This window comes from Bufo bufo, chromosome 6 (assembly GCF_905171765.1).
Source record: "Bufo bufo chromosome 6, aBufBuf1.1, whole genome shotgun sequence".
NCBI classification, from domain to species: domain Eukaryota; kingdom Metazoa; phylum Chordata; class Amphibia; order Anura; family Bufonidae; genus Bufo; species Bufo bufo.
In genome coordinates, this window is record NC_053394.1 from 404020948 (window position 1) to 404038085 (window position 17138).

General features: G+C 46.0%; 4 protein-coding genes across 7 annotated transcripts in view; 1 reads left to right on the plus strand and 3 right to left on the minus strand.

Annotated features, from left to right (window-relative positions):
* LOC121004457 (oocyte zinc finger protein XlCOF6-like) overlaps positions 1-17138 on the minus strand; it is a 1031731-nt gene that overhangs the window by 938078 nt on the left and 76515 nt on the right. The gene's annotated exons all lie outside the window — the stretch shown is intronic.
* The window catches only part of LOC121004526 (gastrula zinc finger protein XlCGF66.1-like), an 818554-nt gene that overhangs the window by 651997 nt on the left and 149419 nt on the right, over positions 1-17138 (minus strand). The window contains exon 1 of one of the 2 annotated variants that reach the window (XM_040436797.1): positions 44-233. The exons of the other annotated variant lie outside the window; for it this stretch is intronic. The gene's annotated coding sequence lies outside the window, so the exon portion shown is untranslated. Of the gene's footprint in view, positions 1-43; positions 234-17138 lie in introns of those variants that run through there. 2 annotated transcript variants of the gene reach the window in all.
* The window catches only part of LOC121004478 (oocyte zinc finger protein XlCOF7.1-like), a 1216478-nt gene that overhangs the window by 332051 nt on the left and 867289 nt on the right, over positions 1-17138 (plus strand). The gene's annotated exons all lie outside the window — the stretch shown is intronic.
* LOC121004516 (zinc finger protein 300-like) overlaps positions 1-17138 on the minus strand; it is a 734886-nt gene that overhangs the window by 17766 nt on the left and 699982 nt on the right. The gene's annotated exons all lie outside the window — the stretch shown is intronic.

Sequence of the window (17138 nt, forward strand, 5' to 3'; positions counted from 1 at the left end):
GATTGGCTGACATTTCTTAGAGCTCCCTCTGCGTCTCCCTTACTTTTCTGCCATGGCTGAGCGGTGGAGACGGAGGAGAAGCTTCACAATGTCTCTGCAGGGACGTGGAAGGACAGAAAATCCCGTTTTCCTATTACTTTGGGGATGGAATTCTCCGTCTCTCCTGCGGTTCTCGCTCCGTGCGTCCTGCGAGGGTCCGGTGAGCGGAGACCGAACTTTCTGTTCTGACACGTCCGTTATTCCTCCAACATGCGAGATAATACGATAATACTTACACAAGAGATGATGGCGGACTTGCTATTTTTTACCATTTCACCCCGGCAGAAGTTACTAACAGTTTATCAGTAAGGCTACTTTCACACTCGCGTTTGGTGCGGATCCGTCATGGATCTGCACAAACGCTTCTGTTCAGATAATACAACCGTCTGCATCCGTTCAGGACGGATCCGTTTGTATTATCTGTAACATAGCTAAGACGGATCCGTCTTGAACACCATTGACAGTCAATAGAGGAGGGATCCGTCCCCATTGACTTACATTGTGATCCGCTTGGCTCAGTTTCGTCAGACGGACACCAAAACTGATTGGTGTCCGCCTCCATTCCGCTCTGGACAAACAAAGACGAACTGATGCATTCTGAGCGGATCCTTTTCCATTCAGAATGCATTAGGGCAAAACTGATCCGTTTTTGGACGCTTGCGGGAGCCCTGAACGGATCTCAGAAACGGAAAACCAAAACGCCAGTGTGAAAGTAGCCTTATCTATATGTGCCCCAAAATGAAGCAGATTATAACTACAACACCTCCCCCCCCCCCCCCCCCCCCCCCAAAAAAAAAAAACAAGCCTCGTACGGTTGCTGTACAGGAGGATTAAATAAAGTTATTGAATTCAATAATAAAGACAAAAAAAAAAAGTTTAAGACACCGCTGCCCCAGTACTCACATACCTCCACCTTAATCGCTGGACACTACATGTATAAGGGAGACTGAAGACTAGTAGGCTAAAGGACCTTTCATGATGTCATGACCATGTGATTATGGATGGGAGGAGTCAGGCTCCAGGCTGTGCTGCTGGAGAAGGTAAAGGACCTGTGATGATGTCATGACCATGTGAGGAGGAGTCATGGGATCACATGCTCATGTCTGGGAGGGGTCAGGGGATCACATGACCAGGTGGTGCTCAGTGTATTCAGGTCTCTGATGTGCTGGTTGTGATCGATACTGGATGATGGGAAGTTTATGTCACATCAGGATGGAATTACAGTGTGTATGTAGCGGAGCTGTCTCTGTGTGATGTGTATGTAGTGGAGCTGTCTCTGTGTGATGTGTATGTAGCAGAGCTGTCTCTGTGTGATGTGTATGTAGCAGAGCTGTCTCTGTGTGATGTGTGTGTAGCAGAGCTGTCTCTGTGTGATGTGTATGTAGCGGAGCTGTCTCTGTGTGATGTGTATGTAGCGGAGCTGTCTCTGTGTGATGTGTATGTAGCGGAGCTGTCTCTGTGTGATGTGTATGTAGCGGAGCTGTCTCTGTGTGATGTGTGTGTAGCAGAGCTGTCTCTGTGTGATGTGTATGTAGCGGAGCTGTCTCTGTGTGACGTGTATGTAGCAGAGCTGTCTGTGTGATATGTATGTAGCAGAGCTGTCTGTGTGATATGTATGTAGCAGAGCTGTCTCTGTGATATGTATGTAGCAGAGCTGTCTCTGTGTGACGTGTATGTAGCGGAGCTGTCTCTGTGTGACGTGCATGTAGCAGAGCTGTCTCTGTGTGATGTGTATGTAGCGGAGCTGTCTCTGTGTGATGTGTATGTAGCGGAGCTGTCTCTGTGTGACGTGTATGTAGCGGAGCTGTCTCTGTGTGATGTGTATGTAGCGGAGCTGTCTCTGTGGGATGTGTATGTAGCGGAGCTGTCTCTGTGTGATGTGTATGTAGCGGAGCTGTCTTTGTGTGATGTGTGTGTAGCAGAGCTGTCTCTGTGTGATGTGTGTGTAGCAGAGCTGTCTCTGTGTGATGTGTATGTAGCGGAGCTGTCTCTGTGTGATGTGTATGTAGCGGAGCTGTCTCTGTCTGATGTGTATGTAGCGGAGCTGTCTCTGTCTGATGTGTATGTAGCGGAGCTGTCTCTGTGTGATGTGTATGTAGCAGAGCTGTCTCTGTGTGATGTGTATGTAGCGGAGCTGTCTCTGTGTGATGTGTATGTAGCGGAGCTGTCTCTGTGTGATGTGTATGTAGCGGAGCTGTCTCTGTGTGATGTGTATATAGCAGAGCTGTCTCTGTGTGATGTGTATATAGCAGAGCTGTCTCTGTGTGACTTGTATGCAGCGGAGCTGTCTCTGTGTGACTTGTATGTAGCAGAGCTGTGTCTGTATGAGATGTAGAAGTGCTGTGTATGTGTAATGACCGGCGTCACGCAAGGGGAGGGAAAAGGGAAGGCCCTGTCCAAGGGAGGGGGAAAGGTGGTGACCCCTGACTCACCTTGCGGCTGGCACCTGACTGCCCTGACGTCCCTAGACGGGTTCCTCACCCGTACGCCGATCACGTGCCTAAACCCTGGCTTTCCCTAAGATGAGCCCTGTGTAGTGAACAGGGCGGTGGGATCACTAGTCCGCACCACTGACACTAAGAGGAAAACACCAAGGAGAGGACAGACAATACAGACAAACATATAATCCCAGGTGGGCGACAACAGCAGACCACCAAGGCCCAACAGGGATCCGGAGGGTAACACTCTGGAACAACAACCAGGGATCTCAGCTACTCAGCTCCAGTGGGTCAGTATAGAAGTCCAGGCAGGAAGCTCTATATCTGGCAACCAGAGAAGTAGGCGAGGGGAATATAAGGAGGTTGGGATTGCTGGACAAGAAACAGCTGATGAGAAGAAGCTACGGATCCCTGAGTGAGCCAAAAAGGGTTGCAAGGCAAACCCAGAAAGCTACCATTACGAAACAGCACTGTCTTTGTACATAGAACGCGCAGCCACTCGCTGCGACTTCCTGACCCCGGGTATAACGGAGTCAGGCGTGGCTCTTGACACCCTCGTGACAGTACCCCCCCTTCCACAAGGGGCCTCCGGACACTCAGGACTAGGTCTCTCAGGATGAGAGGCATGAAAAACCCGAACTAACCTGTCAGCGTTTACCTCAGACGCTGGAACCCACATTCTTTCCTCAGGACTGTAACCCCTCCAATGCACCAGATATTGAAGAGAGCGGCGGACCCGACGAGAATCAACAATTTTGGATATTTGAAACTCTAGATTACCATCCACAACAACAGGAGGGGGTGGCAGCGGTGACGGTTCTAGAGGTGGAACATACTTCTTGAGTAACGACTTATGGAAGACGTTATGGATTTTAAAAGTCTGAGGTAGCTCCAGGCGAAAAGCCACGGGGTTAATGATGGCTACTATTTTGTAAGGACCAATGAACCTAGGACCCAGTTTCCAAGAGGGAACCTTTAATTTAATATTCCTAGTAGATAACCACACATAGTCATTCACTCCTAGGTCCGGACCTGGCGACCGTCTCTTATCAGCCATGCATTTGTATTTACCTCCCATATTTTTCAAATTAACTTGCACCTTCTGCCATATCGATGAAAGAGATGACGAAAACCGTTCCTCTTCGGGAACCCCAGAAGACCCCCCCTCTTTGAAAGAATTGGGGATGAAAACCATATGCACCAAGAAATGGTGACTTGCCAGTAGATTACTGTCGGCGATTATTTATGGCAAACTCGGCTAACGGTAAATATGATGACCACACCTCTTGGTTTTCAGACACAAAACATCTTAGATATGTCTCAAGGTTTTGGTTGGTACGCTCAGTCTGTCCATTCGACTGAGGATGGAAAGCTGAGGAAAAGGACAAGTGTACCCCCAAACGAGAACAAAAAGCTTTCCAAAATTTAGAAATAAACTGGGTACCCCGATCCGAAACAACATCGGAAGGGACCCCGTGAAGCTTCACGATGAATACCTGAGCAAGAGTCTTAGCATTAGGTAGTGCGGGTAACGCAATGAAGTGTACCATTTTGCTAAACCTGTCCACTACTACCAAAATAACTGTTTTACCCGCAGACAAAGGTAAGTCAGTGATAAAATCCATTGACAGATGTGTCCATGGTCTATTGGGAATGACAAGTGGCAATAAAGACCCTGCAGGACGTGTATGAGAGACTTTCGCGCGCGCACAAGTAGAACAAGAAGACACAAAATCCATTACATCCTGACGGAACCTTGGCCACCAAAAACGACGAGACAATAGCTCCAAGGTTGCTTTACTACCCGGGTGCCCAGCAAGTGCCGAATTATGATGTTCCTTTAATAATTCGAGATGCAGGTTCAACGGTACAAACTATTTCTCTGAGGGGCAAGAGACCGGGGCGTCCCCCTGGGCCTCTAACACCTTCCCCTCCAGAACAGAGTGTACCGCAGAGACAACCACTCCTCTTTGAAGAATGGGTACCGGATCACTCACATTACCCCCTCCAGGGAAACAACGAGATAGTGCATCAGCCTTGGTATTTTTTGCCCCAGGACGATAGGTAATAACAAAGTTAATACAGATTCTGATTACAGGAAGAGGATAATCAAAGCAGCCAGCCTCTGCTCAATTTGGCGATGGCTTCCTAAAATAGGGTACATAGGATTGTCAGAAGCATGAAATTATCACACATTTGTCTGTACAACCTGTAATAATATATTTGGTCCTATATTTGAAATGCACAATAAGCGCTTGAATGTCACTGGGTATTCAATATCAATTCAGTCTGTATCCAGAAATAGCGTTCCACATATATAGCAAACTCTGCAGGATGTATATGTTTCCTTTTGTATCTGTACGATACTGCTACATTTGTATCAAGGTTCAATCATTAAGCGCAAGTCTTTAGTATAATTTGTTGTCTCTCCTTCTGATGTCTTGATGTTACAACTTTACAAGTTTTAGCCCACTTTGTAGGCTTACCTTTGCCTGCGTTTCTTTGCTTGCTGAATGGGTTCGCACTCCACGATGTGTGCCGTCGTCCCGGCTATGGAGTTGATAGCGTCCCACGTGTCTTTCAGCTGGCTGCAAGGTATGACTTAGTAGGAGGATTGCGTACCTCTCAAGCGCAGATTGATGACGTCTTGAGGTCTTTTTCTCACAAAGTAGAGGAATTCCTTTTTCTTTATAGTGTACTTATATCCATAGACGATGGGGTATTTAATCCAAGGTATTCCGCCAGACGCGTTTCGGGGAGACGCTGTCCCCTTCCTCAGTGGCATACCCCAAATCTTTCAATAGTTGTAATTTATACTGGTCATCGGTCTATCTCAAAAGCCGATCTGGATTTCAATTGTATCTCAAAAACCAGTCTGGATCTGGTTTTTGTATATCATTTTGTATCCTTAAGATTCATTTGCGATTTTGATACGGCATTTTTTGCAGAGTTGCGTTTTGTTTTGTTTTTTCTTCCATATATATAGTAATGGTCCGCTTGACATTATTTCAAAGTCATTTTTGCACAAATCTTCCCATTTTTATTTATGGGATCTTTTTTCCATTTTATTCCATGTATATTATTAAAAAAACAATATGTATACAATAAATATATATAGAACATAATAAAAGCATATAATTAAAATTTATAAATAAATGCAGATTTTCACAGCTTTTGTATTAGAGGGATGTTTTCCCTTTGTCAAATGGTCTCCACAGATTCATTTGTAGGCAAAAATGCATATGCGGTTTAGTTGCGTTTTTTAAAAATGACCTGCATTTTAGCTTCTAACATTATTTTTGGGGTTCATAGATTATTATAATTCACGAAATGTACTTTAGATGCTTCATATACAAGATTTCCATCCTCCTTTTGGTGTATAAAAAGAAGAAAGAAGAAAGGGGTGGCCTATGTGGGGTAGAGGGAGAGTTGCAGTGCTGGAACAAACAGCCTAACTTGCAACTCTCCATCGACACCCACACAGACCACCCATTCTCTAAATGAAGCCGAATATTTCTAGTTCAGCGTTCAAGCCTCTTGGTAACAGGCTACCAAATTCATAAATCTTCCTCGATTCTGCCCTTGATAGTCTCTCAATCTGGTTTCCTCCCCGCCAATGTTTTTCCACCTTTTCCAGTGCCATGAAGGAGAGACCCGCTGGGTCTTGATTGTGTGCATCCTTGAAGTGTCTGGACAGTGAATGCTTTTCATAACCTTTGGTAATGTTATTCAGGTATTCTGCTATCCTGACCTTCAAGGTGCGTTTTGTTCTCCCTATGTATTGTCTCTGACATGGACACTGGATCAGGTATATAACATTGTTGGAGTTGCAGGTGAGGAAATGTTTAATTGTCATTGAATGAGAGTTTTGTGTAGAGATAACTGATGTTGTTTTTCTTGGAAATTTAGTTTCTTTACATCCTAAACATTTCCCACATCTAAAAAAGCCCTTAGGTTGAAGCCAATTTGTGATTACGCCTTTTTTACGCTTCTCTTTCACTGAAGGGGCTACTTGGATTCCTAAATTTGGGGCCCTTGAATATATTATTTTAGGTGTTAGAGGCAGAAGCATCCCTATCGTTATGTCATTATGTAAATTATGCCAGTGTGACTTTATGATATATTCGATCTGTCTTGCCTGAATATTGTATGGCAAAATGATCCGAAAATTTAAGTTTTCTTCCTGTTTGGTTTTTTGTATTGGTTGAAAGAAGGCCTTTATATCTAGATTTTTAACTTTCTCAAGGGCATCATTTATAATAGGTTCTGGATATTCTTTTTCTTTAAATTGGTCCCTCATGGTGTTCGCCTCCTCCTCAAATTTTTCATCTTCCGTACAGTTCCGCTTCAATTTGCGGAACTGTCCGAAAGGAACATTTGTTAGCCACCTTGGTAGGTGGCAACTTGTGAAGGGGATATATCCGGATATACGGTTTTTGAGATACAATTGAAATCCAGATTGGCTTTTAAGATAGACCAATGATCAGTATAAATTACAACTATTGAAAGATTTGGGGTATGCCACTGAGGAAGGGGACAGCATCTCCCTGAAACGCGTCTGGCGGGATACCTTGGATTAAATACCCCATCGTCTATGGATATAAGTACACTATAAAGAAAAAGGAATTCCTCTACTTTGTGAGAAAAAGACCTCAAGACGTCATCAATCTGCGCTTGAGAGGTACGCAATCCTCCTACTAAGTCATACCTTGCAGCCAGCTGAGAGACAAGTGGGACCAGGGGCGTAGCTAGAAATGCATGGGCCCCATAGCAAAAAAAATGTATGGCCCCCCCCCCCCCGTGCCATCCACAGATCCCCCTCCCCTAAATAGTGCCATCCACAGATCCCCCTCCCCTAAATAGTGCCATCCACAGATCCCCCTCCCCTAACTAGTGCCATCCACAGATCCCCCTCCCCTAAATAGTGCCATCCACAGATCCCCCTCCCCTAAATAGTGCCATCCACAGATCCCCCTCCCCTAAATAGTGCCATCCACAGATCCCCCTCCCCTAAATAGTGCCATCCACAGATCCCCCTCCCCTAAATAGTGCCATCCACAGATCCCCCTCCCCTAAATAGTGCCATCCACAGATCCCCCTCCCCTAAATAGTGCCATCCACAGATCCCCCTCCCCTAAATAGTGCCATCCACAGATCCCCCTCCCCTAAATAGTGCCATCCACAGATCCCCCTCCCCTAAACAGTGCCATCCACAGATCCCTCTCCCCTAAACAGTGCCATCCACAGATCCTCCTCCCCTAAACAGTGCCATCAACAGATCCCCCCTCCCCTAAACAGTGCCATACACAGATCCCCCTCCCCTAAACAGTGCCATCCACAGATCCCCCTCCCCTAAACAGTGCCGTCCACAGATCCCCCTCCCCTAAATAGTGCCGTCCACAGATCCCCCTCCCCTAAATAGTGCCATCCACAGATCCCCCTCCCCTAAATAGTGCCATCCACAGATCCCCCTCCCCTAAATAGTGCCATCCATAGATCCCCCTCCCCTAAATAGTGCCATCCACAGATCCCTCTCCCCTAAATAGTGCCATCCACAGATCCCCCTCCCCTAAACAGTGCCATCCACAGTATCAGGTGCCTCTCCCCCCCCCCATGTGCCAGTCAGTATCAGGTGCCAACCCCCCCCCCCCCAGGTGCGGTGCCAGTATCAGGTCAGGTACCAACCCCCCTCCCCCCATGTGCCAGTATCAAGTGCCCCCCGCTCCCCCCATGGCAGTAACAGTCGGGTATTAAAAAAAATAAAATAAACACTTCTACTTACCTCCATGTCAGCGATGCGATGCAGCCTCTTCCTGTGTCCCTCCCTCTATGTCCATATATGGAGTTAGTGCTTGTATTTCAGAAAAGGTTTCTGCTGGGATTCGAACCCACGACCTTCTGTATCAGAGGCAAAGCATCTAACCACTAGACCATAAGAGCTGCTTTGCTGCTGACTGAAAAATTATGAGACTTCTACTGTTATAGCTGGCTAAGTGTACATCTATACACATGACAGCTGCTCATATATTGAGATATAGCAGAGCTGAGTGTGCTGGGATAGCTGTCATATAGAGATATAGCAGTGCTCCACTGTCTAGAAAAAAAGAAATAGTCTCCGTCTTAACGTCAAAAACAACAACCGCTGGCAACACAAATTGCGATGTTCGTATGGAGGAAACGTATACCCCCCGGCTGATATCCTCCACACAGCCTGGGGTTAGTAGTTTTCCGACGGTCTTTTGTTTTTGAGGAAGGAAGGACAGACATTAATAAAATGACCCCTCTCCCCACAGAAAAAACAAACCCCACGCCTACGGCGAGCCTCAGGAGGATGGACCTGACGAGTAGTTCCTCCTAGCTGCCTAGGCTTGTCTAAGTCCGTACAGACTAACTGCTGCTTGAGAGGGGTTACCAATTGCTCCGGATTTTTCAATCTGTCCCTAAGACGTCTATCTATTCTGATAGAAAGGGACATCACCGCATCAAGGGAAAAGGGAGTCTCATACAGCGCAAGCGCATCCTTAATCCTTTCGGATAACCCAGAGCAGAACTGCCTCCTGAGAGCGGGGTCGTTCCACTGGGTACGGAACTCTGCGCAATACTCCTCTACTGGCCGCTTTCCCTGTAGGAGTCTCCGTAATTTTGATTCAGCCAGTGCGACTCGGTCAGGGTCGTCATATATGAGACCCAAGGCCCCAAAAAATTCATCCACTGACCGGAGAGCCTGGGAATCAGTGGGTAAAGAGAACGCCCAGGATTGCGGGTCCCCCTGCAGCAGGGAAATAACAACCCCCACCCGCTGTTCTTCATTACCAGAGGAGTAAGGGCGCAGCTTAAAATATAATTTACAGGCCTCACGGAACGTCACAAATTTGTCCCTTCCCCCAGAAAATCTGTCAGGAAGAGCAACCTTGGGTTCCGCAACAACCTGGTTACCTGTAGCAACCGCTGGGCTTGCGGTCTGTTGCAATTGCTGCTGTTGCTGGAGGACCGACGCCTTCAATCCTGCCACCTCCAAAGACAGGCCTTGAAGTTGCTTTGACAAATCAGCAATTGGATCCATACTGTATTCTAACTAGGTAGAAAGAATTTTTATTTTTTATTTTTTTTTCCTACACAAAATAAGGGCCAGATATAATGTAATGACCGGCGTCACGCAAAGGGAGGGAAATGGGAAGGCCCTGTCCAAGGGAGGGGGAAAGGTGGTGACCCCTGACTCACCTTGCGGCTGGCACCTGACTGCCCTGACGTCCCTAGACGGGTTCCTCACCCGTACGCCGATCACATGCCTAAACCCTGGCTTAAATCCCTAAGATGAGCCCTATGTAGTGAACGGGGCGGTGGGATCACTACTCCGCACCACTGACACTAAGAGGAAAACACCAAGGAGAGGACAGACAATACAGACAAACATATAATCCCAGGTGGGCGACAACAGCAGACCACAAAGGCCCAACAGGGATCCGGAGGGTAACGTTCTGGAACAACAACCAGGGAACACAGCTACACAGCTCCAGTGGGTCAGTATAGAAGTCCAGGCAGGAAGAGAAGTGAGAGAGGGGAATATAAGGAGGTTAGAAGTGCTGGACAAGAAACACCTGAGGAGAAGAATCTACGGATCCCTGAGTGAGCCAAAAAGGGTTGCAAGGCAAACCCAGAAAGCTACCATTACGAAACAGCACTGTCTTTGTACATAGAACGCGCAGCCACCCGCTGCGACTTCCTGACCCCGGGTATAACGGAGTCAGACATGGCTCTTGACACCCTCGTGACAGTATGTATAATAAGCCAGCAGAGTGCTGTGTGTAATGTGCATATTGAGAGGTGTTCCATGTATGTGTATATGTGATATAGCAGAGCTGTGTATGCTCACTGTCGCTGTAGCAGATCTGTGTGTACATATATCCCCTTCTCTTCCGTTATTACAGACCATGTAATGTATAACTTTTCTGCTCTTCACTGGACATTAGAACATTTAGTTTTTTCTCTCAATAACTTTCCCACCTCAACCGGGGGCTTGATCGTGGCGGCATGATGTAACTGTTGCGCTGAGTATGACCCACCGTTGCCTTCGCCCCATGCTCTTGGCTCCCTCCGATGATTGGTGGCTTTCCTTGGTCCCGGCTTCCATTGATGGTTAGCAGCGCAGCGCTGTGTGATGAGATGTGATAGGAGGCACATTAGGTGGATTGCTGAGGCCTGATCCAGGGCCCGCCACCATAAGAATAAGAATCCTCTGCCTGCTCGTCCTTCACTGGGTCTTACCATCTTTGTCCAGCTTCAGCCACGATTCCAGCAGCTCCCATCTGTGGAGAGGAGAAGGCAGCACCAAGTTAGGAGAGGAGGAATCTAGAAGCGGTGGTGGTTGGCGGTTCGGAATGCCCGGTGTAAAGAGGGGTTTGTGCTCTGAACGCCATGTGGGTGAGGTACGTTTGACTTGTGTAGTCTCGCACCTCTGGAGCACACTGCACAGAAGGTTTGTAAATTTAATAGCCGGAAAGCTGTGTATATGAAAAACCTCTCCAAGCTATATTTCTTAGCTGGCTGACCCAGCATGGCCCCTAAAAATAGGAGAAAATCCGGTGAACTGTCCTCTCCAAAGTGTCCTTCGAGGGGCAGACCAGAAGGGCGTCCCTCCAAGATTGACAAATATTTATAATCCCCACTGGCCAAAACAAGGTTTGCCTCCAAGAACATCCCGGGGGATTGCACTAAAGGAAATAACCAGGACTACCTTGTTGGAGGAGAAGCGGTGGAATTGGGGCAGTCGGGGGTATTAGCGGTTACCTCTACTAATCCCTCCGAAATAAATAACGAAGATTCTCAAATCTTAGGTGAAGTTCTCAGCACCTGTCAAGGGAACCAGTGAGGCCTTAGAGAATCTAACAACACAAAAAGAGATGATCTACATAGAGGATGATCCAAACTTCATGGACTAGATGCTGTTACTTCAGACGTGAGATCAGAGGACATTATCCAACGTGGTATCTTGGCTTTTAAAGGTGGAAAGCAAAACGTACAGATCTAGAGGATAGATCAAGACGTTGTAATATTAGGGTCATAGGGCTTCCGGAAGGAGCTGAAGGCAAGGACCCTGAAGTATTTTGGCAAACATGGTTACTGGAGAACTGGGGGAAGGACTATTTTTCTTCTTTTTTTGGAGGGGGGGGTGGAACGTGCACATCGTCTGCAAGCTGGAAAAAAAACCCCCTATGGGTTCCATCCGTCCGTAATTCTAGCTAAAACCTTAAGCTCCAAAGGTAGGGATAGGATCCTGAAGAGAAATCGGATTTGTGGTATAATGGTTGTACGATCTCCATCTATCCGGATTAGGCCTCATGCACACGACCGTTGTTGTGTTCCGTTCCGCAAAACGCGGGGTTCCGTTGTTCCGTGATCCGTTTCCGTTTTTTGTTTCCGTGTGTCTTTCTTGATTTTTGGAGGATCACCAGACATGAAGGAAAGTGAAAAAAAAATCTAAGTCAAGTTTGCCTTGCAAATGATAGGAAAAAAAACGGACACGCGGATAACCATCTTGTGTGCCTCCGTGTTTTTTCACGGACCCATTGACTTGAATGGGTCCGCGAACCGTTGTCCGTGAAAAAAATAGGACAGGTCCTATTTTTTGGACGGACTGGAAACACGGATCATGGACGCGGATGACAAGCGGTGCATTAGCCGAGTTTTCAACGGACCCATTGAAAGTCAATGGGTCCGCAGAAAATCACGGAAAACGGACACGGAACGTCAGTTAATTCATTCAAGCCAGGCACCTAGAATCTTCAGTCAGTCCGGCTGAAATCTCGCGCAGGCACAGTACTGCCTTCTGCCTGTGCGATCCAACTGCTCCTGAGGGCAACCGCGATAAGAAGACGTCACTGCGCTCGGCGCATGCCCAGTGACACTTTTGAGGCAGTTTCCCTGGGCTCAGAGGGTGAAGAATAACGCCCCTCTGGGTGTTATTAGCAAAATGAAAGCATGAATATAAGAAAGAAAACCCCTGCAGGAGACAAGGTATTTTATTAAACATGGCAATGGTGAGAGCTGAATATGGTCAAACCAGGGGACAGATTGCCTTTAAGGACTCTCTTAATTTTCCTTCTAGATTGCGGGTTGTCTTTGAGGACCGTGTTCATATTTTTGATACGCCGGAGGAGGCTGCACAATGGATGGATATAAAGGGACTTAAATAGTCCTATGGACTTGTGAAGGCCGCAGTACCTTTGTTTATGATGGTGTGTGTGTGTGGGGGGGGGGGGGGGGGTAAATATATATAGGGGATTGATCCATGGCATAAGTAAGGTGTTTTTTCTTTGTGGCTTCTGGATTAGTACAGATAGACCGGTTCAGAATTTATAGGGATATGAGTAGATGCCCAGTCAATACAAATCATTTGTACATCAGCTATACTTGTCTCCTCGTATCGCGGGGTGCATGCGGGGCCTAATTCGGGTTGCCCTAGGGGGGACCAGGACTTCGCCGACTTCATGCATCTTTGCTGGTACTGCAGATATGTTCAGGTATTCTTTCTGGCAGGAGGTGTATATGGAATTGTTAAATAGGATTAGGGTACAGCTGCCTTTTAATGCTCAAGTGGCCATATTAGGGGATATTGTGAAAGATCAGGGTTCAGCTCATAAGTTTAAACTCATTTCCACGGTGCTTATGTTGGCCAAAGTGATTATAGCACGCGGGTGGATGGCAAGAGCTCCCCCTGACATTAATAACTGGGTCAACCTGGTTAATAAAGTGAAGGCCTATGAAACGATTAGATATACCTCTCAGAATAAGTCTGAAGAATGGTCCAAAATATGGTCTTTATGGTAGATTGTATGGTTCTAGTACACTTGTGTTTAGGAGTTGTTTTTTTATCTGGCAGGGGGTTTAATTGAGTAACCAGATGTTTAATATTTGTGATATAACTCCACTGCTTTAATAATAAAGGGGGGGGGGGGGGAAACTTCCCCACCTCCTCCTCATTTCCTGGTTCCTCCTCCCTCTCTGGTTCTGAAGATCCCTCTTTGTGTCTAGAAAGTCATGTTTCTGACCATTTCCTGACCCTTCTTCAGCACAATTCTGCGGGGGCTTCCCACATAGAATTCTATAGAAAATATTAAACGCAAGACAAGCAGGCTTTTTTTTTACTTTTTCACTCAAGGTGCATTTTCGGGTCAGTGGTGTTTTTTTTTTTTAGTCCTGAGCACACTCAGAGTCTGGCATTTTCCCTCATTACCAACCATGGTTTAAAAAAATTGCATGTTTGTATGGTGTTTTTTCCTCTTCACTCTACACGATGGCACCAGACCATGAGATGACCCTCTGTTCACCAGGCAGAGACCTCCATCTTCTTATCAGTGTATATGTGATCTTTGCAGGTGGCAGAGGAACATTATACATAGCAGCACAACTGCCAACCATACTGGGGTCTGTAGTCAAGGTGGCCGTTCTTCAGTTCCCCCTGCACCTCGAGAGCACCAGTGAAGGTGAGGGAGCCTCACTGAGTCCCAGTCTATCCCTCCAGCTCCCACTGCCCGAGAGTCTCCGTTCCAGCGGGTGAAATCCTGTGCAATCCCTGAATCCAGCTTTAAAGCCCCCGGTGACATTTCTACAGCTCAGCCTGTGATTCTTGTGTTAAAGCAGAAGACATCTTCAGAAGCGGTTTAGAGTTAAAACCTATTTCAACTGGGGCTTTTCAACAGTGTTCACCCCATTTGTCAGGACGTCTGAGGCAGGGGATCGTGTGGAAAGAAGCCTTATAGCTTACCCAGTGATACTGTCTGGACAAGGAGATATCCTCCAAGGATGCACAGATTAGCTTCAGAACCCACAAGCCGGAAGTGTAACACAGAAGATGAGGGACATTCACCATTGAAGAGTGGGATAAAGTTAAAAACACAAACTTTGTTTTTGTATTAAAAAGTCTCTTATGTGTTTCGGGTGATTGTCGCCCCTACTCATAGCTGAATTCTAAAACACTGATAATGCAGAATATGAAGACAAAAAGCCACCAAACCATACTCAATTCAGTTATTTGCAGCCCATGTATCACAGGTGTACTACTGGTTCCATAGATTCCAAAGGTAAGTAGCCATGATGATGAGAGTTTTTTCACACTAGAAAGAGGTGTCCATCGAATAGAGCAGACCAAAGGTTCACCTTATGATAGAAGTCCAGCATGAACTAGATTCCAAAGATAAGCTTTCCTACGTGTTCATAAGCAACCTACAGTCCAGACAATCATCTGGACTGCCGGTTGCATCAGAATGCAGAGGGGTAAGTTATCAAGTACCATTGGTATGAATAGATGCAAACCGATGAATAATTAAACATTAAATCCGTTAAGGCCACTGGGGGACCTGGTTCCTAGTCTGCTGAGGATTCAGAATGCCTCATGTCATAAGTGGCACTTTTTTTTTTTTTTACCAATTCTCTTTTATTGAAGACCATTACACAATCAAGATATAAAGGCACAATCTAGGAACAGTTAACAGGTGTAATTCCTGGAGTGTGGAATAGGAAGTAATAGCACTGGACTAGTAGATATGAGTTGTTACAATCTTATCAATAGCGGGAAAGTCGACTAAGTGACTACTACTAAGTCTTGATGAAGTAACTTGGGGAGGGGGGATGTAAGAGAAGTTGTATATGTGGTTATATAGATAAACCAATAATGATTTACTTGCGGGATAGTATAGTGGCTGTAAGATGGTAACGAAGTGCAGAGGCCGGTAAGGGTATGGATAGGACTGGGAGTGGGACGTCTAATCTGTGGCGAATGGAATCAGTAGAACTAAGTGTAGGCAATGACTAATTAGTGTGTTTACCAGGGTGTGTACATCGCGATATGTGTATAAAAGCATTGACCCTGGTACGACAGGTAGTAATTCAAATTTTTGGAGGCAAACTATGTACGGAAACCTCTATATGTTTTCCAAGGATCCCGTATCTTTAGAAAAGATGCACGGGAGTGAGTTTCCCAGTGGGTTAGCTCTTCAAAGCGGTATAATTGATCCACTTTGTCTATCCATGCCTTTATGGAGGGTGGCGAGTTGCTCTTCCAAAGATATGGTATGATCAGGCACGCAGCTGTTATAAGCACGGTGGGGAGGTCGTGCTTGGAAGACGTAAAGTTGTCATTTGGGCACCAGAGAAGAACCAGTTTATGGGCAGCTTAGTAGAGCAAGTTTGGTTTATCACCTTGTTCACCTCCATCCAAAAGGGTTGGATGCGTGGGCAGAACCACCATATATGGGAGAGTGAACCTTTCCCTGCACCGCATCTCCAGCATTGGTCAGAGATAATGGGGTTGATCTTATGGAGAAACTCAGGGGTTTTGTACCATCTGGTCAGAAGTTTAAATGAATTCTGTATCTTGATGCACCTGTTGAATCCATGTAAGTTGGTCAAAATAAAAGCTTTTTCTGGGTTTTTAAGGGTGATTGTGAGTTCTTTTTCTCGGGCGTCTAGAAAGTATAGTGTGGGTGGGATGGAAGAGAGTAGAGATGGTTATGTGAGTGAGAGCAACCCTCTCGGAAGTTTGGGCTTCTCCATCAATTGCTCCAGCCAATACTTTGTTCTGGTGAGTGTACAAGGCAAGGAGACATGTTTTATGTCCCTGCGAAAGTCCAATAAATGGAGAATAGAGGCTGCCTAAACTTTAGGGAGAACCAATATGTCATCCCATTGTAATTTGCCATCTTGCAATATAATCTCACGCAAGCGGAGACCTGACAATAAGTACCAAATTCCGGTCGGCTGTAGGACTTTTGGGTGTATATAAGATTCTAATAGGTCTAGGGGTAAGTCGAGGGAAGGGAATTGAATTGTCTGTGCAGTGTATAATCCAGACCAGATTGTCAATGCCCCTCTTATTAGTCTGTGACGAGATTTATCTCTTGTATGTGGCTTAATTCCCCAGAGTATCAATTTTTCACTAGTAGTGAGGAGGTGTCTCTCCAGGTCTGCACAAAGGTTAGGAGAGGAAGGCGACATCAGGGAAAGACATCTGTTTATTTGTATTGATTTATAATAAGCATGTATATCTGGAAGCCCAAAGCCTCCGAATCTCCGTTAATATGTGGTATGCTATCCTGGGGGATCTGCCACCCCACAAAAAGAATGAGAATATTCTACGGACATCGGAGAAAAAGGTATGGGGAAGCCATATGGGGAGAACTTGCAACATGTAAAGACGTTTGGGAACTATGTATGCTTTAAGAGAATTTTGTGCGGCCCATCCAAAATATGAAGGGAATTTTAAGGAACCTAATCTGGATGCGTATCGATTGTAAGAGGGGAGTGTAGTTAAGCGAGAAGAGCTCTAATGGGTTAGCCGAGATCTGAACCCCTAGGAATTGAATACTTTTGGGCGCCCATGTAAACGGTGTGGTATTTTTCAATGTGGTAATAGTAGAGGTATGACGAGAAATATTTAAAGCTTCAGATTTGCTATAGTTGATTTTAAAATTAGAAAGTATTCCAAAGTTGTGGAACATAGACAGTAGTTTAGGGAAGGAAGTTAGAGGGTTAGATGTCATAATGAGGAGGTCATCCGCAAAGGCAGCAGTAAGGTTGGTATGTGTACCAACTCGGACTCCCTGTATCTAGGTTCTTGCCTTATCTTGCAGAGGAGTGTCTCCATTACTATTACGAACAAGGCAG